The sequence below is a fragment of the Diabrotica virgifera genome, chromosome 4, assembly GCF_917563875.1.
Source record: "Diabrotica virgifera virgifera chromosome 4, PGI_DIABVI_V3a".
In the NCBI taxonomy this organism is placed as follows: Eukaryota; Metazoa; Arthropoda; class Insecta; order Coleoptera; family Chrysomelidae; genus Diabrotica; species Diabrotica virgifera.
Window position 1 is genome coordinate 96,636,410 of NC_065446.1, and position 26,674 is coordinate 96,663,083.

Consider the following 26,674-nt stretch of genomic DNA (forward strand, 5'->3'; position numbering starts at 1 on the left):
TTTTAGTTGTTATATTGAACCTCGATGAAGTTTCCTCTTCCTCATTCCCTCAGCTCTTCTCGGGGCGTGGTGACACTCTAAAATATTATTAGCTTGTTGTCAGGGCCGCCGAGAGGGATGAGCGGGCCCCGGCAAAAAGTGAAGAGCAAAAAAATTGTTTAATTTTTATAGAAATAAAAGTATTAATACTAAATAAAAAAACATTTCGAATATAAATTTTATTAAATTTTGATTATATTTATGATAATAAAAATATTTGTAATACAGTTGCTTTTCGAGTTTTCTGATCGGTAAAGATGTCTATAATTTTCGAAATTTTTTATGCGCGAAAAAAACTAAAGGATCTTTCCGCATCTGCGACAGTCACCGGTAATGTGCAAAATATTCTTAACGCAATGACGACGTTAGGAAATAATGATTCCAATTTGAGATGTTTAATTTTATTAAGTAAATCTATTGGAAAAAGTTGAGATTCACCAATATTATCCTTGTAAGTATATCGCTCTCGCTTCTTCAATCAATTCTTCACTGCGATGTCTTCTTTATAAAACTCTCGCAATGGGTATATCAATATTTGTTTAATATTGTCGCCATCTTCATCTCGAAATGTCCATAAAATGTTAAAAAGCGAATGAATTTCATTTGCCGCATTAAATCTTCTGGATAAATTTCTTATTATACAATGTATGACAATATAAAATATTTCACAGCTAAATATTGCGTCGGGCTCAAAATTATCAGTCGTGTCACTATACTATGCTTTACTTATATAGGCCCAGGCAAGTCATCAAAAAATCTTGCAGGCTTCTTGCGCCGTTTTTTATTTATTTTATGTAAATTCTGGATTTATTCCATAATTGCTGGCAACCAATTTAGATTTTTCAATAATGGAAGACCATGAACTTCCGATTTTTTGTAAATCTTCTACTTAGAAGCTCTGATATATTTTTAATATCCATATCTATAGTTATCAGACTGCACTGTAGTATTTAGCTCCTGTGATTTATTGCTGTTAAAATTTTAAACCAAATCGATGACAGTACACATTCAAATTTGTTAATCTATATTTTTTTTTGTTAAATTTGTTTTTAATTCCGCTGTTATATTTAAATTTATAACTTCTTCTACACATAAAGTGAAGAACAAAAAAAAAACGGGAAAAATTACTACTTTGGTCTGGTCGACGCCGGGCCCCTTACGCGTCGCCGCCCGGGCTGCGGTAAAATGTACCGGCTGTACCGCCCTCTTGGCGGGCCTGTTTGTTGTCTCCATTGGCTGTGATCCTGTGCCAGATGGACGGCTTCATGTATGAATTTTCCTACCAGAGTCTTCATTTGTTCTGCACATCATGTGTAAAGATCTTCCTCTTGGTCTTCGGCCTTCTATACCTTTCCTTACTATCAATAGTTTCATGCTCCCTGTGCTTCTGGCTATGTGATCGAAGTAATTTAGGTATGATCAGTTTACTTTTTGAAGTTATACTTCTTTAGGCGCGTTTGGGAGTAAATGTGCGCGAATTCATCAAAAGTCTTGGTCCTGGGCGCAGCTTAAACGTTATACGTGCTCTGATTCGATATTAAAATGACCTGTCAATTTGTTCAATATGGAGGTTATGGGTAAACAAATGTTGTGTATATTAGTTTTTATTGTTGTGAGGACAAAGACAAAAGCAAGTTTATAATTGTAGTGACTTTTTAAATAGTTTTTAAAAGCAACAGGTACGTAATTGTAAATGTTTCACTATTGTAATAAAAAATTACATACCTATTTGGAAAATGTAAAATGTACCTACCTATAAATAGTAGGTAATGCTTTGATTTACATAATTTATATGTAGGTTTTCTTTAAAGACAATCGTAATAAAAGTCCGTTTGATGTTTAACAGTTTTAATTAATAAAATAGATAGCTAAATTATTGATACTATTAAATTGACGAAATGTAAAAGTGCTTGTGTAAATACGACTAAAATCTTACGTGTTCTTATTCTTACAAAAAAGAAATGTATTTATAGATAATTTGCGTCTAATCAATATAATACGCTTATTATCCCTAAGAACACGTCCGTTGCGTTTATGATGTTAAAATCGACTAAATGTATTCGTTCTTGTTCCCTACGGTAAAACAAACCCTCTTAGGCTAATCTCTTTTTTCCTGTGAAAGAACCCAATTAAAATTGGTTCAAAGTATGTACCGACCCGCCGCCGTCTTTTTCCAATAAACTAAAACTATAAAGTTAAAAGTAGTCCGCTACCGTCGCCGTAATCCCCAATTCGTTCTGCACATCTGGGCCAACGTCCATATGTGTGAGACCCTTATCCCGTTCTTGTACTAATAATTAAGAAAAATGATATACAGGGGAATTTAAAATATAAGGTAAACTATTTACAATCCTACAATCGGCCATCCTGTTCGGAATCCGACTCGGATTCCATGTAGTTATCTATCCACGGCTTCATGTACTCTGCACACGTTGAAGTGCTCTGAGGTCCATCATGGTATCCAGATTTGTTTACCTCGTACCTGTCATTTGGATTCACTTGTACTACCACGTACGGTCCAAAATATTTCTTCAGCAGTTTGAGTCCTCCACTAGACTGTGTTCTCTTGATTGCCACTAAGTCCCCCTTTTTATACATCCTCGGCCTTTTTCTTCGTAGATCATATCTGCGTCTATTTTCCTCTTGAATTTTGACTAACTGACGTCGACTCTCGTTTCTCAGCATCTCTCTATCTTCATCAAATTGTTTAATTATCTCCTGTTCTATGATCTCCTTCATCCTCAGATCTTCTTTATTCTTCATCTTCGTTCCGAACAGTACTTCAAACGGCGTCGAATTTATGCTTCTTTGCATTAAAGAACTGTTATGTGATTTATGAATGTGTTTATACCACTTCGTCGGTTCCTCTAGACTGAGTTTAGTTAATACTGGGATTAACGTTCTATTGATGAGTTCTACTTGTCCATTGCCTCTTGGTACGCCTGTTATAATTTTTACATGTTTTATAAGTTCACTTTCGCAATAGTCTTCGAATTTCTTCGCCGTAAATGCGGTACCTCTGTCAGATATTATACGGAGCGGATTTCCGAAATCCTTTTGATGTCTCTTCATGCATTCTATAACTTCTTTCGCCTTCGTTGATTTTGTAGGGTAAAACCATGCGAATTTCGAAAAATCGTCAATAATCACCAAAATGTGATTATAAGTTTTTGTTAGTCGTAGCTAAGGGTCCTAAATGGTCAACATGAAACGTTTGTAAAGGCCCATCGATTTTTACTATCAGATGTAACAAACCCTCCTTTTTGCCTTCTTTCTTGCTTCCAAGTATACATTTAACGCAATTCCTTATACAGTGCTCGATTTTTTCTCTAATATTTGGAATGTAACATTCTCTTCGAATTAAATCTTGTGTTTTTGTTACAGCAAAATGTCCTACCTCGTGTAAGTTTCTAATTACTTCTGTTTGCATTCTTTTCGGAATGACTAACACTTCCTTGCCGTCTTCGTATTTAGACAGAATATTGTTTTTTATAAAGCAAATATACAACAGTAGGTACCTAAAAACCCGTGTATTTGACCAGTGTATCCTTCCTGTTCTGACGTATGGCTCAGAAACATGGACATTAACAAAGGCCAACATAAACAAAATAGAAATAACTCAGAGAAAAATTGAAAGATCCATGTTGGGAATAAAACTACAAGACAGAAAATGAAGCAAATGGATAAGAGAGAATAAAACAAAAGTAAAAAATGTAACTGAACATATAACAGGGTAAAAATGGAGATTTGCGGGCCACAATGCGAGACAGGAAGGTAAAAGATGGAATGCTGAAATACAAAGCTGGAGACCGTGGACAGGAAGAAGAGGAAGAGGAAGACCTCAGATGCGATGGAAGGACGATATTGTAAACGCTGCAGGAACTAACTGGAAAAACGCAGCCAAGGACAGACGGAAATGGAAAGATTTGGGGAAGGCCTACGTTCAAAGTTGGATAGAAATGGGCTAAAGAAGAAGAAGAAAGGTAAAACCGCTAGGCAACCAAACAAAATGTAATTTTTCTGCGTAACATGTGCAGTGCACATGAATTATTATATCAAAAAACTTGCTGTTAATAACTTGTTATTAATACTGTAATATTATTACTACAGATATTATACAAGAGGATTTTTTTAATTCAATTTAGAAATTACTTGTTTCATATTTTCATTACTAGAGCAATGTACTTTCATACTCGTAGTACTTCTATTGCTGCACAATAGCAGTCGACCATTGGATGTTGAGTGTCTAGCGATAATCCAAAACAGTCGCAAATTGGTGACATATACTTTACAATATGTGTTGTTTTCTCAGAAATTATTAAATTTCATAATTTTTCACCAATCCAAACATACATTATTTATACCCGCCAAAGAGTGAGACGAGCTTTCTTCCCGCGAGCGATCAACTTTCACTTATACGGTCGTAAAGGTATAATTTTTATTTTGCCATGGTCAGGTAAATCTCCTCAACATTACTATACTTGTTGACTGTGGTCGTTGGTCGGTAGATAGTTGTATATCATTCCTCGAATTTATTCCTCGAATTTACGCAAACGAAACTAGCGACAATTATTAATAATTTATATATGACTTGTGATCGATTTGGTAGTGAAATTTGGATGTTACGACTGTAGTTTGATCAAAATGTAAGTACATTATACATTTATTCATTTTTTATTAAAGAAATTAAGTCAATAACTCAAAGAATCAATTAAAGTTTAAAAAAATTGTAATTTTCTTACTTGCTAAATAATAATAAAAAAATAAGTCTACTTAATTCTCACAGAGATACCTTATTAATATCATTCATATTATATATTGTCGGTTTATAATAACGTCCTTCAACGTTGTCCGATGCCTAAGCACCAGTTCCCTCGGTTGTTCAAGTCCTCATCAGATAATCCTCTTTCGACCATACATCTCTGTATACCACCAATCCAAGATTTTTCGGTCTTCCTCTTTTTCGTTTTTCTCTTGGTACCCATCTCATTGTCTTTTTAGGGAGTCTTTCCTCGCTCATCCTTTGAACGTGCCCGTACCAGATTAATTGTTTCTCCTCTATGCAGTCAGTAATTGTTTTTGTTACACTCATTCTCTCTCTTATTATGTATTTCATTTCGATTCCTCTCTAACTTTGATGTTCTGTTTGATCGTCTTGGTGCGTCCATCTCCGTAACCACTAGCCTTCTATTTTGATGTTCTTTAATCCTCCACGTTTGAGAATCGTACATTAATGTGCTTTTTGTCAACGTATTATAAATTATTACTTTTCGTTGCTTTCATATGTCCTTACTATGTCTTTTCTATGTCTTTAGCATTATTACACTAGTTAATAAGTCGTATGTCCACCATTGGCACCAGTTTTTGCTTGACTTCTACGTGACATACTATCTCAGAGCCGTGCGGTACATCTTTTCAATATGATGCAACTCTTCGAAATGCCGCCCTTAAATTTTAACTGAAACTTAACTTTTATTTTTATTAAAAGAAACTACACAAAATGAACGAAAACTTTTATTTTAAAAACAAAACATACTTTACATTAAATGAAATACATATATTTATGTATTAACACTACATTAAGTGGATAGGCGCAAAATTTGATTGCAATGCTTTTTAAATGCATTCATTTTTATTTGAATCCTGAGATTATTAGTATTTTTGAAAAATTTAAATGGAGAATAAAAAATTACATTATTACCTATAGTATTTTTACTACAAAAATGTTATTACGTAGGTCAAAATTTTTGACGTAAGATAACTGTCAAAACATTAGAATGTGACTTTCATTATTGTCATGTTTATTATAAACATGGCAATAATGAAAAGTCACATTCTAATGTTTTGACAGTTCTCTTACGTCAAAAATTTTGACCTACGTAATAACGTTTTTGTAGTAAAAATACTATAGGGCCAAAGTCCCTGAAAATCTCTATAATGTTTATTTGAATAAGTTAAAGGGTGAAAAAAAAAAGAGAAAATTTAGTGTAATTTTTAATTTCAAATATCTTATTCAAAAGAAATCTTTTGTTCATTCTCAGGGACTTTCGGCCCTCGATAATAATGTAGTCTTTTAATCTGCGTTTAAATTTTATAAAAATATTTATTAGTTTTTTCAAGATTCGAAAAAAGTGAAAGCATTTAGAAAGCAATGCAGCAAATTTTGCGCCTATGTTTTCAAGTAACATTTACAAAAATTATAATTTTACCCTTCTGACTTTAATTTTAACAAACTCGTCAATCAGAATGGTGTAGTCTAATAGTGGGATAGATAGGTGTAGCAGCTAGTGAGAACTCTATTGAAATAAGTGCTAAATTTTTTCGTTTTGTTTGTCTTATGGAGCTTCGTAAATAGTTTTTAATTTTGAAAAACTTCTTTCCACAATAGCTATCGAGACAATAGTGTTAATAAAATTCTTAGTTTACAATTACAAATTACAACTACATTTGGGTATAAAGAAATTAGGTCATTTTGGTACAAATAGTCAAAACCTCTAAAGGTTTCATGGAGTATGGTATCATTTGAAATATATCACGCAATTCTTCTAGAAGATCATTATATCATCAGATTTTTTTTCTTTTTCTATTGAAAGTGTTGAATGAAGATTTATTTAATTTTTTTCTAGTCTTTCATCATATATTTCCCTCAATTTAAACATACTTAAAAATTTTATTATGAGTTTCTAGAAGCGAAAATCGATCAATTAAAGAATTAACGGCAATGTCTAAAATATAGATGAACAAATTTATTTTAAATTTAGCTTCATCTGTTAAGAGCTCATCCACAGATTTTTCGTAGTCAAACAAACGCTTTTTTCTCCTCGCTCGAATTTCATGTTCAGCTGGAAATTCGGAACTTATATCAAAATTTTCTGCAATTTCATTAAATTTTCATTCGGTCATTAGACATATTGTCTGTAACTTTTCATTTTTTCTATAGTTTGTGACTACATTTTTACACAATCTGCCATTTTTTTTTATTTTACTGATTATGCCGCCCCCTTGTGATGCGGCGAGGTAGTCGCCTGATGCGACTGCCTCGCCGCATCATAGCACGGCACGGCCCTGTACTATCTATTAAATTACCAAGAGATTTTTGAGCAATTTTAACCCATATGGTAACAATTCTCGAAGTTTCTGAAGGGTGTGCAGACAGGGTACGTGACCTGTAAGCCTTCTTTGTAGCATGTCCCAAGCGTGCTCAATGGGTTTGAGGTCTGGAGTGCTCGGGGGTAATGCGAAATGTGGAATTCCATGTAAATCTTTACTTTCTTCGACAACTGCAGATTTATTGTCGAGCATTATCGTCGAGAAAAAACTGGTCCCTAATGGCTGCATGAAAATTAACAATAATATGCTCCTGGCAAAGATAGAGATCTGTTCTTCCACGGAGAGAGATTCCAGTCCAAACCATAACACCAACACCTCCAAATAGATTATCATTCCATCTGACACTGCCTTTGATTTTTTGGTACCCTTGACCTTGTGTATAGACCAGAGATCTTTGGTATGGACACGTACACGATAGCTATCTGAAAATCGGCAAATCTGAACTCTTCTGTGAACAATACTGAATGCCATTCATCTCTCCCATTTAAATATACTCTCTCTAGCCCAACTTAATCTTTGATGCCGATATCGTAAGGTCAATGGTATACATCTCAAAGGATACCTAGATACCAAACCAAATGTTTTTAAACGTCTTTAAATAGTTCGAGTGGAAACAAGGGTACCAGTGGCATCTTGAAGGCTCTTTGACAGTGCTTGAGCAGTAAAAGAATGCTCCATTCACGCAGTTAGTGCATTTTTTTTTATTTTGCAACGGTCAGGTAAATCTCCTCAACATTACTTGTTGACTGTGGTCGGTTGATAGTTGTTAATCATTCCCTCGAATTTTGCGCAAACGGAGTCAACGACAATAATTGTCATTAATAATTTATTAACTTGTGATCGATTTGGTAGTAAAATTTGGATGTTACGAGTGTAGTTTGATCAAAATGTAAGTACATTATTCTACATTTATTCATTTTTATTCAAAAAATGAAGTCTATAACCAAACCAATCAATAAAATTTTAAAGAAACTGCAACTTGCTTAGTTGCTTAATAAAAAAATAAGTCTACCTAATGCTTACATGCCCATATTATTACATAATTAATATGGTGCATTAATTTGAGAGAATTCTCAAATTAAGAATGAAATCACATTTTAAAAGTAGATTGGTACCTAATATTGAAGACCGGAATATACTGTGACGAATTACCTACAGCCAATAAAAGGTTCCGTCTCGACAGCTCGTTACATCTGGAAGGGTGACTCATCAGACGAGCGAGGAAAAGATTTCTCGAGAAAGATCGCCTACGCATTACTAAAGTTGGGCGGTTCCGTTTTTCCGGAACGTTCGAGAACATGGCTTGTATTTTTGTATTCAATATAAATAAGGATGGAATTTTTAGGAGTGGTTAGTCTGTAAAATAGATTCGTCTGTAACTTGAATAAATAAAAATTCGTATAAACGAACCGAGAGTATTATTTTAACCGTAAGCATGCTACAATACGTAGGTAAAGAAAACAGAGTAGCAAATATGCACATGCACACGTATATGCACAAAATTGGCTCAAATATGCAAAATTTCCTGCTCAATAAAATGTTTTCCTGCTAGTATTTACAACGTCATATATTTTATATAAATTAAAACTAGGAAATTGAAATTGAAAAAGTAGGATTGAAATACTAGTTTGGTAGTCATTTATTTTTTAATGTGTAATATTTTATTTTTCTTGAATTTAAAATTTTGATCAGGCCTGTATACAGCTGCACACTCTGAGTTTTATGTTTAGTCTAGCTAGAGGAAAGAATATGTACCTACACTTACACCCTACAACCAATTTTCCTTAAAGTATATACAGGGTGTTTCATTAATAATTGTCCATATGGTAACTGGAGAAACCTTAGCACAAAATACGAAGATTTAACCTAAAACACTTAAATAAAATGTGGTTCCTTACTAAGTTACAGGGTGTTTTATCTAAAAATTAAAAAAATATTTTTGCTCAGAATTTTAAAACTATTCGACGTATCCTTTTCATACTTGGCAGGAAGTATAGGTACTGTACAAACTATTAAATTATGTTAAACAAACGTTTCTGGCTATTACCAGAGGCGTACGACGAGGGAAAGTGAATGGTTGACCCTTTCCAAATTCTACGCCACTGGCGAAATTGCTATTTTAGTTCAATTTTTGGATTCTCCAATAATTTCTATGAAAATAATATACTCTTCATTTGTAACGATAAAGTCATTAGTTTTCGAGATCTTTGAAGTTAAAAATGAAACGACACGGTTAGTTTGATTAATGTATTGTATCGCTTCATTTTTAATTTCAAATATCTCGAAAACTAATCATTTTATCGTTACGAATGAAGGGTATATTATTTATATAAAGAGTATTGCAAAATCAAAAAATTACACTAAAATAGCAATTTTGTCAGTGGCGTAGAATTTGGGAAGGGTCAACCAGCCACTATCCCCTGTCGTACGCCTCTGGTAGTTGCTAGAAACGTTTATTTATCTTAATTTAGTAGGGTGTACAGTACCTACACTTTCTGCTAAGTATGATAAGGATACGCCAAATAGTTTTAAAGTACTGGGTACAAATAATTTTTTAATTTTTAATCATTATGAATCATATATATCATAAATTAATCAAAATAACTGTACCGTTTCATATTTAACTTCAAATATATCGAAAACTGATGACTTTATCGTTACCAATGAAGAGTATATTATTTACGTAGAAAGTATTGGAAAATCTAAAAATGGCACTAAAATAGTAATTCCTCCAGTGGCGTAGAATTTGAGAAGGGTTAACCATTAACCATCCCCTGTCGTACGCCTCTGGTAGTAGCTAGAAACGTTTGTTTATCAGTATTTAGTAGGGTGTCTAGTAGTCGCACTTTCTGCCAAGTAGGAAAAGGATACGTCGTATAGTTTTAAAATGCTGAGCAAAAATAGTTTTTAAATTTTTAGATAAAACACCCTGTAACTTAGTAAGGAACCACATTTTATTTAAGTGTTTTAGGTTAAATCTTCGTATTTTGTGTTAGGTTTCTCCAGTTACTATATGGACAATTATTAATGAAACACCCTGTATAGACAGTTTTTATTGTTTAAACTACGCAATTTTTTCAAATCTACCGCTTATTATTAAAAACGCCTGGTTATGTCGAACTGCAATCCTTTCTTTTAAGAGGAACGAAGCAAAATGCAAAATTTTGACCCATGTCAAAATTTTGCATGTCAAAATTTTCAATGTGTTTTAAATATATTTATTTTTTTTTTCGAATCCTGAGAAATAATAAAAACTAATAAGTATTTTTGAAAAATTTAAACGCAGAATGAAAGACTACTTTTATTACCGAGGGCAGAAAGTCCCTTAGAATAAATAAAAAGTTTCTTTTGAATGAAATATTTGCAATTAAAAATCACACTAAATTTTCTCTTTTATTTTAACCCCTGTAACTTATTAAAATAAACATAGAAGTGTTCATGGACTTTCGACCCTCGGTAATAATGTAATCTTTCATTCTGCGTTTAAATTTTTCAAAAATATTTATTAGATTTTAGGATTCGAAAAAAATGAATACATTTAAAACACATTGAAAATTTTGACATGCGTCAAAATTCTGCATTTTGCTACGTTCCCCTTAAGTAATCCTTTGGAATGCTCCGAATGATTTTAGATTACTAGCTAAAAAGATAAATTATCAAATGTCCACGAGTTAATTTCATTTTTTAGTTTACTGTCATGATGTCTGCCGATGTCAATTTTTTTTAGTAGTGAAAAAAAAACCCGCGCTGTGGTGAAACTTGAATTATTTTTCTTATCCATTTAAACATTCTATTAGAAAAAGTATTCTTTTGTTAAAGGTTTGTTAAAGCCATAAACTTTTATTTAACTTAGACGGTCGTAAAGGTATAATTTTTATTTTGCCATGGTCAGATACATTTCCTCAACATTACTTCTTGGCGACTGTGGTCATTGGTCGGTAGATAGCTGTTAATCATTCCCTCGAATTTTGCGCAAACGGAGTCAACGACAATAATTGTCATTAATAATTTATTAACTTGTGATCGATTTGGTAGTGAAATTTGGATGTTACGTGTGTATGGGCTATTCCACGAACATACGCCTGTTTTGGATTACTTCGACAACGAATATTTTACTGTGCAACATAAAAAGTACGAAAGTAAATGGCGGTAATAATTATTCCAATAAACAACAATGTAATTTGAAATTTACTTTCGTTCTTCTTATTTTGCACAGTAAAATATTCGTTGTCGAAGTAATCCAAAACAGGCGTATGTTCGGGGAATAGGGTATAGTTTGATCAAAGTGTAAGTACATTATGCTACATTTATTCATTTTTTTATTAAAAAAATGAAGTCTACAGCTAAAACAATCGATTAAACTATAAAACACTGCAAATAAATCAATCTATAAATATACAGGCCCATCTTATTAATATGCATTCAAAAAGTATTTGAGATAATTCTTAAATTAAGAATGGAATCACCGGATTATATGCAACAGAAAACAAATGGGAGCAAATCTATGCGCATATATTATAATATCTATGCACAAAATTGACCCACATATGCAAACATTTTAAAAGAATATGCAAATACGCAGGCTTTAATTATTACAGTCTTGTTAACAAATTTCGCATCTAAAAATCAATTCGTATAGGTAATATAATAATAATAATGTAAAATGCCTTCCTTCTAGTATTTAAAAAGTCATACTTTTTATACACCTATAGACTAAGAGCCGCTATAGGTGAAATTTCTTAATCATTTTAGGCACGATGGGACCCTATAACTTAAATAGTAGAACCTAAAAGAAAAGGTTTGAACACTGTGCCGTCACTTTTCAGTGGCACATGCGTCGACAGTAGCGCATCAAAATTTTCACTTATGGACGGGATAAATAAATTAAAAGTTACCCTCCCTTACTAACAGAATTCATTTTTTTTATTTTTTTAAGTTCTATGTGATTAACATATAAAATTCAGTGTAATTTTAACCCACCACCCCCTTCCCCCTGCCCCACCATCAAAAACTTCATTTTTCGTTTTTATTTTTTTTGCTGGGACGCAATCAAATTAAGATTTAAAAAAATTCACACGCATAGCTGAGGCTTTTATAAAACATGTTTATTTTTTATAGACCCGTAGGTAGAGTGTACATAACCTCAAAAAATTAAAAAATTTTTTTTTTTGAAAAAAGCGTATAAATTTTTTGGGGAATTGTTGCAGGTTTAATTTTTTCTTAATCTTATGTGTTTTATCAAACACTATATTTCTAATTTTTTTCAGATTTTTCCGTAAGGCTCGCCACCTTCAAGAATCCGAATAACTGCTTTTTGGGGGGCTTTGGGGGATTTTCCCTATTTTATAGACTTCATAATATACCAAAGCAATTTCTATTTTATAGGTTATATGTAACTTGAAGTAACAAAACCCCCTTAAAAAACAGTTTTTTGGATTTTTGAAGGTAACTAGCGTTACAGAAAATCTGAACAAAATTAGAAATATAGTGTTTGATAAATTACACAAGATTAAGAAAAAATTAGATCTGCAGCTATCCCAAAAAAAAGTTATATACTTTTTTCCAAAAAAAAATAAAAATTTTTGAAGTTATGTACACTCAACCTACAGGTCTATAAAAAATAGACGTGTTTTATAAAAGCCTTAACTATACGTGTGAATTTTTTGAAATTTTAAAATTGATTGCATCCCACCAAAAAAAAAACAAAATCGAAAAATAAAGTTTTTGATGGTGGGAGTAGGGGGAAGGGGGTGGTGGGTTAACATTACGATGAATCTTATGTCTCAATCACATAGAACTCAAATAAATGAAAAAAATTGAATTCTTGTAGTGAGGGAAGGTATTTTTTATTTTATGTATCCCGTCCATAAGTGGAAAGTTTGATGCTCCACTGTCGACGCATGTGCCATTGAAAAGTGACGGCACAGTGTTCAAACCTTTTCTTTTAGGTTCTACTATTTAAGTTATAGGGTCCCATAGTGCCTAAACTGATTAAGAAATTTCACCTATAGCGGCTCATAGTCTACTTCTACTAGATTAAAACTGCAGTACGATTGAAATACAATTTTGACATTAATTTATTTTAATATACAGGATGTCGCGAAAAAATTGGTCATAAATTATACCACACATTCTGATGTCAAAAATAGTTCGATTGAACCTAACTTACCTTAGTACAAATGTGCTCATAAAAAAAGTTACAGCCCTTTGAATTTACAAAATTAAAATTGATTTTTTTTCAATATATCGAAAACTATTAGAGATTTTTTATTGAAAATGAACTTGTATCATTCTTATGACAGGAACATCTTAAAACAAAAGTATAGTGAAATTTGTCCACCCCATAAAAAATTTATGGGGATTTTGTTCCCTTAAACCCCCCAAACTTTTGTGTACGTTCCAATTAATTCATTATTGTGGTATCATTAGTTAAACACAACGTTTTAAAAACTTTTTCCTCCTAATATTTTTTCGGTAAGCCAGTTTCTATCGAGATGCGGCTTTTTTTTAATATATTTACGTAAAAATTTTATGGGGGTTTTGTTCCTTTAAACCCCCCAAATGTTTGTGTACATTGCAATTAAACTATTATTGTGGTACCATTAGTTAAACACAGTGTTTTTAAAACTTTTGCCTCTTAGTCTTTTTTTCATAAGTCACCTTTTATCGAGATGTAGCTTCTTTTTCAAAATATACCTAAAAATGTAAATTAGAAATAAATTTTCAGATTATTAACATGTCTCTATAATCGTACTTAACCTTATACAAATATGTGGTGGATTCGAGAAATATTCAAAATATCTCGATAAATACTGGCTTATATAAAAAGTACTAAGAGGCAAAAAAGTTTTAAAAACACTGTGTTTAACTAATGGTACCAAAAAAATAATTTAATTGGAACGTACACAAAACCCCCATAAAATTTTTATGGGGTGCACAAATTTCACTTTAATGTTTTTTAAGATGTTGCTGCCATAAAAATGTCACATGTCCATTTTCAATAAAAAATCTCTGAGAGTTTTTGATATATGAAAAAAAAACGATTTTCATTTTGTAACTTCAAAGGCTGTAACTTTTTTGTGTGCATTATTATTGTATATAGGTAAGTTCAATCAACCTATTTTTGACCCCAACTTCTGTGGTATAATTCATGACCAATCTTTTCGGGACACCCTGTACAAAAAATAACAATATTTTTAAAAATACTACAATAACCATACATAGTCAGTAGATAGGCAATTTCACAAACTAGTGTTATCGGTATCAAAACAACTGAAAATAATTTGTTTTTCAAGCAATTAAATTGAAAATAATACTGAAAATAATAACTGAAAATAATTTGTTTTTCAAGCAATTAAAATATTTATGCTTTCCATGTGTGTATAAATGTTTCTACGTCAAAAAACTTCTTTCACCATCAACAGAATTTAATGGTGCATTTTTAAACATGTTTATCTTGGACGACAGCAGTTCAAGATCTGGTGCAGGATCACTCTGTGATCCTACTAAGTGTGATGTACAAAAAGTTTATACATTGTCAATCATGATTCGGGAGTGCTCCTGGTAACATTCAACGTGTCTTGGTTTGTTTATTTCTAGTGCATCTTCATTGTGATTTTAGTATAGATTCTGAGGTAAATTAGATAACTAAACAAGGCGTTTATATTTCTCCATAGCTGCTGAAGTGAAATCTGTTAGTTCTGTAATAAAATTGTTTATTTCTTAAAAATACTATTCTTAAAAACATAATGCTGTTTTTAACCAAGTGTCCCATCTCGTGATAACAGGTAAGGGGAGCAATGAAATATTACCTAGACGTTTTTTTTGTAAAATTGAGCGTAATAGCGATTTTATAAAAACTTTTTTGACATTATTTATCAATGTTGTTCTGAAGCTATTTCCTTGTGGCATTTTTATGATTAACTATTTAGATGGGAAATAAGCCACAATTACCTAAACTGAAAAAGTAATTTTATTAACGTTTCGAAGCCCAAATCGGGTTTCGTTGTCAAAATACAAAATACTACTAAATTAAATAAAAATGTTGTTGCTAAGTAAAAAAATTCTTCTAATAATTTATTTAATCTGACTCATTTATATTGACAATTCATTCAAATTTTATGGACAACTTCGATAGAATGGACTGTAAGAATAATCAAAACTTCTTGTATTTAACTAAAATTATTCCATACTGAAAGAGGAAGTCAATAGAAAGAAAATACCACGATTAGTAAGTCAATAACATATCGAGTTAGTACAAATTTTATATTTTAGTATTACTTATTGTAAAACCTATGTATTATTAATATTATTTATAATTTAAACATATGTATTAAAGTCAGAATTTGGTATTAGTTTTTTGAAAGTAAATTAAATGTAAGACCAAATACTTACGATGCCGGGATAGTATCACGAGGTTTTTTCCTGGTTTTCCCTCCTGATTTACTATGGAATTTCTAAAGCCTGGGTTTCCTCGAAAGCGGCACCGACAAACAGCGATCGTAGCACTGCGATGAATTACGTCAGATTACGGTGAAAAATTCAAGGTTCTTCACTGGGGCAATGGAATGTGCAAGCTGAGCAAGCGGTGGCTTCCAACGCATCCTTGAAAACCAACGCTATTATTTTGCATGGTACAATTTTTTATGATGTAATTTATCGCAGTGTTACGATCGGAGGTTATCGGTACTGCTTCCGAGGAAACTAGCGCTTAATGCGATAATTTTACTGTCATCGTTGCATTTGGTTGTCTTTTTAAAGACAGATCGCATGCTATAATTTTTTTGTGACGGATATTCTTAAGTTGGGATTGATTTCATGTAATCGAATGAACTATCTTTTAGTAAAGTCGTCCCAGGAACGCAACTCATAAATATTGGCGATATCATTTTAAAGTCTTCTACTTTAAAATGTATAATATACGCCTGAATTGCCAATATAAATGAGTCAGATTAAAGAAATTATTAGAAGAATTTTTTTACTTAGCAACAACATTTTTGTTTAATTTAGTAGTATTTTGTATTTTGACCACGAAACCCGATTTGGGCTTCGAAACGTTAATAAAATTATCGTTTCAATTTAATTGTGGCTTATTTCCCATCTAAATAGTTAATCATTATTTATCAACATTAATAGAAATGTGGAAAATTTCGTCTTATTTCTTCCTCGACAAGGTTAAGCCCAGAATATAGACATGTTTCATGAATTAAATCGCTGTAGAATATATTTTGTTCTGTGCTGCTTTTACCGTAATAGCCTGGATTCCGCGTAGCAAAAAAAGTTGATTAACAGCAAGCTGAAAATTTGTTAATAGCTTAACGATGTCTAGTCGGACAAACTTTGATGTACGGGAACACTGGAACAGGGAAAGTTTTAAGTGTGGAACAATTTAAAAATTTAAAACGTCAGATTACGAAAACGTCCCATGTATTTTGTCGGACAGAACATCCAATTGATTTGTTACCCTTTCATTAAACTGTCATGCAAAAATCAGACTACCATCATTACTAACCAACATGATCCTGTCATTTGATATGTTCTTCGTGTTCCACTCATTAAAATGCCCAGTTGGTGATAAACACTAGTCTGATTTTTGCATGAGAGTTTAATGAAATGGTAACAAATCAATTGGAAGTTCTGTCCGACAAAATACATGGGACGTTTTCGTAGTCTGACGTTCCAAATTTTTAACCTGTTCCACAATTAAAACTTCCCCTGTTCCAATGTTTCCATACATCAAAGTTTGTCCGACAAGACATCTTTAAGCTTTTAACAAATTTTCAGCTTGCTATTAATCAACTTTTTTTGGTACGCGAGATCCAGGTCTATATAATAGTCGTTTAAAATTAGATAATAAAACTTTATTGCAATAGTAAAGTTATTCAAATTGTTTATCATCATTTTCTTTGCCTTATCCCTATGCGGGGTCGGCTTCCCTAATTGCATTTCTCCACACAATTCTATCTTGGGTCATATCAATGTTAATCCCCTTTACCAACATGTCCTGCCTTATCGTCTCCCCCCAGGTCTTCTTTGGTCTTCCTCTCCTACTCCTTCCAGGAATCTGCACTTCAACTATTCTTCGTATTGGGTGATTAACGTCTCGACGTTGAACATGACCAAACCATCTTAACCTATGCTCTCTCATTTTGGCATCAATAGGTGCCACACCTAGACTTCCCCTAATATACTCATTTCTAATTTTATCTTTCTTTGTGACTCCACTCATCCATCTAAGCATTCTCATTTCCGCCACATGCATTCGTTGTTCCTCTTTCTTTTTCACTGCCCAACATTCAGTTCTGTACGTCATAGCCGGTCTTATTGCTGTTTTGTAAAATTTTCCCTTCAGCTTCATTGGAATTTTTCTGTCACACAATACACCACTCGCTTCTTTCCACTTTATCCATCCAACACTAATTCTACTGCATGCATCTCCATCTATTTCTTTATTACTCTGTAATACTGATCCCAGGTACTTAAAACTATTGCTTTTTACAATCAGTTCACCATCCAAAGATACCATTTTATTTGTAGTAACTCCATCTTTAAATGAACATTCTAAATACTCTGTTTTTGTCCTACTAAGTTTTAAACCTTTTTCCTCCAGAGCTTGCCTCCACTGTTCCAGTTTTTGTTCTAAGTCTCCTAATATTTCCTACTAACACGACATCATCAGCATACATTAAGCACCATGGAATGTTACCCTGTAGTTTCGCTGTTATCTGGTCCAGAACTAATGAGAATAAATATGGACTAAGCACAGAGCCTTGGTGCAATCCTACTTTCACATGAAATTTATCATTCTCTCCCACACTTGTCCGAACACTAGTCGTTACTCCCTCATACATATCCCTCACAATCTTTACATATTCACCAGGGACTCCTTTCTTATCGAGTGCCCACCACAGAATCTCTCGAGGAACTCTATCATATGCTTTATCAAGGTCAATGAATACCATAAGAGCGTTTGTTTCTTTACTCATGTATTTTTCCATCAACTGCCTTATAATAAAAATTGCATCTGTTGTTGATCTGCCCTGCATAAAGCCAAATTGATTCTCGGATATTTCGGTCTCTTCACGTATTCGTCTAACAATTACTCTTTCCCATATTTTCATGGTGTGGCTAAGCAGTATAGCCCTGTAGTATGTACATTGTTGTATATCTCCCTTGTTTTTGTAAACAGGTACCAGTATACTGCTTCTCCATTCGTCTGGCATTTGTCCTACTTCCATAATTCTATTAAATAGGCCTGCTAGCCACCTTGTTCCTGTCTCTGCCAATGCTCTCCATACTTCCCCGGGAATATCATCTGGTCCTACTGCTTTTCCTTTCTTTATTTCTTCAAATTGTTTATAATTATAAATTGTTTATAATTATATGTAAAAAATTGCAATGATTTTTCATTCCAGTTTTGCAGTGTAGCCCAGTCGGGATAGCATTCGACCTTACATTACGAGCTGCCCTAAATTTTATTTTTCTAATCTTTAGGGGGGTCAATAGTAGTGTAAATTTAAAATCTCGACTGAATTCCACCGTTGCGTTAGCCGCCATCTTGATTTTAAACGAGACCCCTTTTTGCTAAATACCTCCGCCATTTTCAACTTTTCGACAAAAAGTGTAGAAACTGAAATTATTGAAAATGCGATTTTCTAGAATTTTGTTTATTTTAATTTTTTTCGTGCGGTCGATATTTTCCGAGTTATGGGGGGAAAATAGTGACAGTTAGAGCATAATTATTGAATTATCTCGTTTACTATTAGTTTTACTACAAATATGTACCTACACAAAAATGAAGAGAATTAAATTTTGCACAATTTTGATCTCTTTAATTTTTTTGATGAAATCAATATTTAAGGTAATACGTATGCGGTAAATGGGCAAGCGTAAGACCCGATTGATTTTATAGCAATTGTTTTTGTTCAATATCTCCGCCATTTTCAACTTTTCGACAAAAAGTGTAAGAACTGAAATTGTTTCAATTACGATTTACTACAATTTTTCGAGAGAACCAGTGGCGGGTCTACGAGGGGGGTTGAATGGAGAAATTCCCCCCAAGAGGCCAACAGGGTCCAAAATTAAAAAAATCGTTGAAATATAAAAATATATTAGCTGACATGATACTTATAATATTGACAGACAAATTCAACCAATAAAACCCGCTAGTTAATAAAATTAAGTGAACTTCCGGCACATAAGTTATTATTTACGTCTTTTATGTACTTAGTTTGGTTGGTGTTTCATTGGAAGTTTCAAACATTGTATAAAATATAATTCGCTGTATTTTTGTTTATGTACAATTATGTCGTAAAGTTAATAATAAATAAGACAATTCAATAATTATGCTTCCCCTTCGCTTCCACTATTTCCCCCTTAACTCGGAAAATATTGATCGCATAAAAAATTGTGCAAAATAAATTGTAGGAAATTGCATTTCCAACAATTTTAGTTCCTAACGTTTTTGTCGAATAGTTGAAAATGGCGGAGATATTAAGCAACAACGGTTCTCCTTTAAAATCAATATGGCGGCTAATACAACATCGGAATTCAGTCGCGATTTTAAATTAACACGACTATTGATCTACCCTAAAGGATAGAATTATAAAATTTGGGGCAGCTCGGAAACAAAATTCAATTCAATAATTATGCTCCCCCCACCACTTTTTACCATTTTCCCACTTAACTCGGAAAATATCAACCGCATGAAAAAAATTGTTAAAAAGAAATTGTAGGAAATCATATTTGAAACAATTTTAGTTAAAAATGGCGTAGATATTGAACAAAAACACTTGCTATAAAATCAATCAGGTGTTACGCTCGCGCCATTACCGCATACCGCATACGTACTACCTTAAATATTAATTTTAGCAAAAAAATGAAAGAGATAAAAATTGTAATAATAAAAAATAATAGAAAATCACATTTTCAACAATTTTGGTTGTTATTCTTTGTGTTGAAAAGTTGAAAATGGCGGAGATAATGACTAGTGTTGAAAATGGGTTTTCTAACTTTTTTAAAATTATTTTGTTACAAGATTATACTATCCGTAGAATCATTGTAAGTTCATCTTTTTCTGACTTATATTATTGCAAAAAAGTTATTTGGGGTAAACAAATTGAACTTGATGAATAACTCTGAAATTTTAATCACATTTTTAACACTATAAGACCCAACTTTTCACGCAATATCAAGGTTGTAGGTTCATTTTTTTACAATAGTTATTAACATTTATTGAAAATTAAGAATTATTAGGTTTTTTTTATAGATTTATAAGCAACAAATTAGTAAATCAACATCCATAAATCGCGATTTTAAAGTTTTAAATGTGTTTTATCAAATAATTACCTCCAAATCCATTCATATACATCTGCGGGGGTCTTACAGCCTCTGCCGCATCCCGCATTTCGATCTCCACCTTTTTCGTTAGGTTCATTCTTCCTCATTTATGGCTCTATCTCCCATTATTCCTCTGATTCCTTCTCTCCATTCCAGTGCTGGTCTTCCTCTCCTTCTTCTATTCCATGGAACAGAGTTTAAGGTTTGTTTTGGCTATCGTTCATCATTCATTCGCATTACATGCCCGTACTATAAAAGCTGTTTGGATTCTGTTATATCTACGGTATTGTATCTACTATATTGTAGATCCTTCCTGATCTTCTTCTTATTTTTTTATTTGGGATGCGATCAAGTCTAGATATCCGACACGCCCTTCTTAGATACTCCATTTCTACTACTTCCAGTTTTTTCTTCTCATCCATTGTCATTTGCCAACATTCAGATCCGTACGTCAAAATTGGTTTCACAACCGACTTGTAGATTGTCATTTTGGTTTGTAAACTAATTTTAGGAGACCAACGTAACTAGTTTAGTGTTTTGTACCACATTTTGGCCCTGTTGTATTGTCCCTAGGTATTTAAATTCTTCGCATTTTTTATATCTCTAATCGAGAGTTATGGATCTCTTTCTTCGTCCTTTATTCTATTCTGTTTTGTTAATACTGATAGTAATTTCCCGCTTTTCGTATTCTTCGGTTAACTTTTGAATCATTTAATCCATATCGACGCTGCCAAGCCAAAACGGTATAAACGCCAAAATGACCACTTTTTAGTTAGCTGCACTAAAAAATAGGATTTTAATTTCCGCACCAGACAGTCAACGCGGAATAACCGCAGAAAAAGTGAAATAGGTGTAATATAGGTTTAAAATTTTTATAAACGCCAGTCTAGTCACGCACGTGAACACCGACGTGAACACCGATTGACATAATCGCCAGTGCCCGTAAGATTATCATTGTGTACATTTCGGTCCAGTAATAATAGTAAAGGTATGTATTTTTACAATTTTTATGGATAAGTAACATGGTATTATCTACCTTTGCAATATTTTCAATTTGTATTGATTTTTGAAGCGTAAAAACACTGAATTTCTTTAAAAACTATGAGGCGTTTATGCCAAAACCACATATTTACATCGTGGTTGACACAAATGCCATTCCTCAATGGTATTCTTATGCAGGTTTCTTATTTAAAAATTGCGCAAATAAAAAGTTTATTTTAAAATATTCTATTGTAACTTTGTACTAGTGTGATGAACAATTCATTTTGTATTACAGCATAGAGTTCAAATCAATTTTATATAGCTAAAAATGGCGATCGATTTTTGGCGTTTATGCCATTTTTTTGTTGCACATGAATAGCAGAAGTAAAAAAATAATGGCCTTACTAAATGAAAATAAAACATATACCTAATCAGTACAAAATGATATACTGACTGACAATAATCCCCCTATATTTCCCTTAGAGGTTTATGACATTTATAATGCCAACATTGCAGAAGCTTTTAGCAATGACATTATCATCTTTGAGGAACCAGTAGAAGAAGAAATATTTAGTCACGATCTCACATCATGTTTCAACTTAGCAGCAGATAATGGTTTGGATGCCGGTATAAGTAGTGATCAAAATAAGGAAAATACAAGCAATCAAATCAATACGGATGTTGAACCAAATATTGACAGTGATTATGAATTAGAATCCACTACTTATTATTAGATATCCACTTTTAAGTATTTTATATTTACTTTTAAGTATTTCATCCTAGCACCAAAACATGTTTAAAGAATTTAAGGTTTTGTTTTTAACTTAGAATGTATTTTTGATTAATAAAAAATAAACCCTATCAAAAATCTTCGTAATTTCATAATTTTTCTTGTTGGCATAAACGACAATTTTTGATTTTCGTTTCTTTTTTCATTAATGGCATATATCCCTTTTAAGCGCCATATTGACTAACCTTACAACGATGCGATCGACACAAACGCCAAAGGTAAGTTTGGCATATTCACCAATGTTATATCTTGATTGGACATAAGCGCCATTTTATAGTTTTTAATTTATTTCAGACAGTATTTTCAGCCACATTAATGTTCACAATATATTAAAATTTGAAAAAAAAAATCCCCAATTTTTTTGAATCATTGTGCAGATAAGCAGAATTGGTAAAAATAAAAATAATCAATTTTTTGTGTTTCCTGAAAAATCAAGTTAATATCGTTTATGCCGTTTTGGCTTGACAGCGTCGATATCTTCCGCATCATTTGCCATAATCACTTGGTCTGTGAAGAAAATGTTTGTTATGTACTTGTTTCCAAGTTCTATTCTCATTCCTGTGCATTTTCTCCTCCAGTTGTTTAATGCTTCCTGAATATAGATTTTGAATAGAGTTGGAGACAAAGAACATCCTTGTCTTAAGCCGTTTGTTACAGGAAACGCATATGAAACTTTATTTTCCATTTTACCGGCACTTTTTGCATTTATGTACATGTTTGCTATAGCGTTGTTGTACCTATGCATTACTTAGACTGCCTTCGTCAATATTTCAAAAATCCATTCAAAATGCGTTATTTTGTACTGGTAGACAAAAGTTTTTAAAATGATGCATTTTTGGCTTTAAATTTTGAATAAAAAGTCCACCAAATCCACTGCAGGAAACAAAGGTTTTACACGGTTATCGAGGTAGGTACATAAAAATAAAAAAAAATTCAGATACCTGGGCGGGTCAATGTCCTCAACGGGTTTATATTTTACCTTATTTACCATAAAGTATGGTCTCTATAAATAATAAATTTGCTCAAAGAATCACAGATCCGTATACGGACAAAAACGTTTTTATTCGAAATTCAGAAAGCCACATTTCTGGTCCTCGATTATTTATACGGAATTTCTCAAGGTTCCGCATGATAAATATGTTAAATAAAACAAATGATAGAGTTACAATCATTCAATATTCAGTCGATTTCTGTATAAACAGGGGGGCCGGACGAAAACTAAACAGTGGTATTATCAGGAATTTGATATTTTCCCGGTTTTTTCGATTATTTTACTTTCACCCCTAAACTAGTGTAAGAATCACTCCAACATTTTTTAAGTGCAATTAGGTCAAATAAGATATTGTTTGCAAGCCATTGGAATTCTCTATACACCAGTTTTTAAATTTTTAATTCGATCCGATTCGATCGGTCCGAAAATTTATTTGGTTTATTTAGTCTCATTCCCTGTTAATTCGAATTCCGGCTTCAACATCTTCTGCTTCTTGAAATATTTTCTCAGAGTATATTATGTTGAACAGTAGGGGAGATAGTATACATGCCGGATCCCACGTTTGATTTTGATATTATTGAATTATCCTACCTCTGTACTAGGGATGGCGGTTGTTGACAAAACATCGGTTTTCGGTTATAACGGTTTTTTTACCTTCGGTTGTTCCAAAAACCGGTGTTTGGTTTTTTAGTCATAGTCAATACTCAATAGGTTACATTTACATTGCGCTTTAGTTTGCGATACTCCATCCGAATAGATATCAATCCATATCAGTATAGCAATTAGTCATCAGTAAGAATACTAGGACCTCTGGTGAGGGAAAACGGAATCTTCAGAAGTCGATACAACAACGAGCTCTATCAACTTTATAAGGAAACACCTCTGTCAGGACTTCATTAGAATACAAAGATTGCAATGGGACGGACATGTGGTAAGAATGGGAGAGGATAGGCTACCAAAAAGAGCACTGAACGCTAGAATGCAGGAAAAGAGGCCGGTTGGAAAGCCAAAAAAGCGCTGGGAATACACAGTAAACAGCGACGCACAAGCCCTTTTACGAGTCCGTGTATGGAGAAGAGCAGCCACAGGTAAACAAGGGTGGAGGCAAAAAATAAAGGAGGTTAAGGCTCAATTTGTGCTTTAGTGCCGTAGAAGAAGAAGAATCAGTCATCAGTGTTGTGAAATCGGTTTCAGTCAGCTTAAAATTTCTCATTTACGTGCGAGGGGCAAAAAATTTTCCCATTTTTTTTTCTAAATTCAGTATTTTTTCCACTTATCCGGTTTTGCGCCGGTTAATATTTTAAAAAGAAAAAAACCGGTTTTAACCGGAACAAAAAAACAACCGCAAAAACCGATTATTACAGAGGAAAAAACCGGTTTTAGGTTATAACCTGTAGCTTTTTCCCATCCCTACTCTGTACGGATAGACGATGTTTGATTCCAGTAAAGATTGCTAATAATTCTAAGATGACAGGTAAGGTGTTTATTTCAATATTTGTTAATATCTCCAATTCTCCATCAGATTGTCGTGCTTTACTGTATCGAACGCCTTATTGTAATCAATGGAACATGCATAAATATCGCAATTTACCTCTCTACATCATTGAAATAACACTTGTATACTGAAGAGAACCTCTCTCGTACCCACTACATTCTGAAAAACAAACTGTACGGCTGATTTTTTCTTCTCACATTTTATATATCCTTTGATGTATGATTTTTAGAAATAACTTTAAATTATGGCTGGTGGTTCGGAGATCCTTACAGGATACGGATTTTATTTTGTCTGGAAAAGCAATAAACGTCGACTTTAGGTTCTTGGTATTACTCCGCTTAAATAATAAATATATGTAATATTAAATATTTTTGTTAGGCGTTGAGTACCGTCGGTGTTTAAACATTTATTAATAAACATAATTAATAAATAAACAAAACAGATTTATTAGTTCAGCATAATGTCAGGTCCAGGAGCTTTGCCATCTTTTAGTTGTGATGTATAATGGAGTTTATTCGGGCCCATTATCGTCAAAGAGTTTTTGTGTGCATGTGTTAGATTTCTGAAGATCAGCCCCCTGTACCTTCAAGCAGGAAACCCATTATGAACGCCCGGCACGGCACAGCCCGGCACGGCACAGGACAGTCCAAATTGATTTGTATAGTTTTAAATGCAATGTAACCCATTATGGGCGGCCAGCTCGGCCCGGCACAGTCCAGCACGCAAACGGAACGGCGAAAATTCTCCGAGGAGAATAAAATCCGTTGAAGTCGAACGGCCTGAACGGCCAGTCGGCGCCAGTGCGTCAAGCAAGAAACCCATTATGAACGCCCGACACGGCACAGCCCGGCACGGCACAGCACAGGACGGCACGTCCAAAAACCCATTTGTAACGGCCGGCACGGCACGGCACCGGAAAAATGATCATATATTTTAAAAACTATCGTAAAATAAAAGTTTTTAAAAGACATCAACTACACAATTTTAATGAATATGCATCATGTTAAAAAAACGAATTCATGGTTAAAAGATAATGGACGTACCTGTCCATTGATCAAAATTTTCGGATATTTGTACCCATGTATTGTCCTTTTTCTTACTATCATGATAACTTTAGTCCGATGCATCATACAAAAATGGGTATTCTCTGACACTCTCAATGAAAAAGTCTTCCATATTATTTTATTTCAAAAGAAACAACGCGCTTTCAATTAAAAAATCAACAATATATCTGCTTATTACCAATAATTATGACGCACTGGCGCCGACTGGCCGTTCAGGCCGTTCGACTTCAACGGATTTTATTCTCCTCGGAGAATTTTGGCCGTTTCGTTTGCGTGCTGGCCTGTGCCGGGCCGAGCCGGCCGCTCATAATGGGTTACGTTGCATTTAAAACTATACAAATGAATTTGGACTGTCCTGTGCCGGGCCGGGCTGTGCCGTGCCGGCCGTTCATAATGGGTTTCTTGCTTCATAATTGTTGGTAGTAAGCAGATATTGTTGATTTTTTAATTGAAAGCGCGTGTTTGTTTTGAAATATGGAAATATAAAATTTGGTTTGAGACATTCGAAAATATTTGAGAAATTTTGGATCATCTTTATGGGAGAAAAGATGATGAAAATCGCCATATTCTCTTCTTTTTTTAATATTTCGTGAACCCAAAACCGATGTTTCCGTCGTAATTTTGCATTTTCGTCTGTTTCAATATCAGCACAAATTTCACTTACTATTATAGCCTCTTCTTCCGACGAGGTCTCCATGGCAAATGATCATTTTTCCGGTGCCGTGCCGTGCCGGCCGTTACAAATGGGTTTTTGGACGTGCCGGCCTGTGCTGTGCCGTGCCGGGCTGTGCCGTGCCGGGCGTTCATAATGGGTTTCCTGCTAGGTATATTCAACGTATCTTGTTTTTGCGCCAACAACTTTATAT

At 33.3% G+C, this 26,674-nt stretch overlaps 1 protein-coding gene across 2 annotated transcripts in view; it reads left to right on the forward strand.

The window, feature by feature from the left end:
* Positions 1–4,521: 4,521 nt before the first annotated feature.
* Positions 4,522–26,674, forward strand: part of LOC114332267 (uncharacterized) — a 155,147-nt gene continuing 132,994 nt past the window's right edge. Inside the window, exon 1 of one of the 2 annotated variants that reach the window (XM_028282033.2) lies at positions 4,522–4,685. The gene's annotated coding sequence lies outside the window, so the exon portion shown is untranslated. Of the gene's footprint in view, positions 4,686–7,988; positions 8,039–26,674 lie in introns of those variants that run through there. The other variant, XM_050649540.1, reaches the window with a different exon arrangement.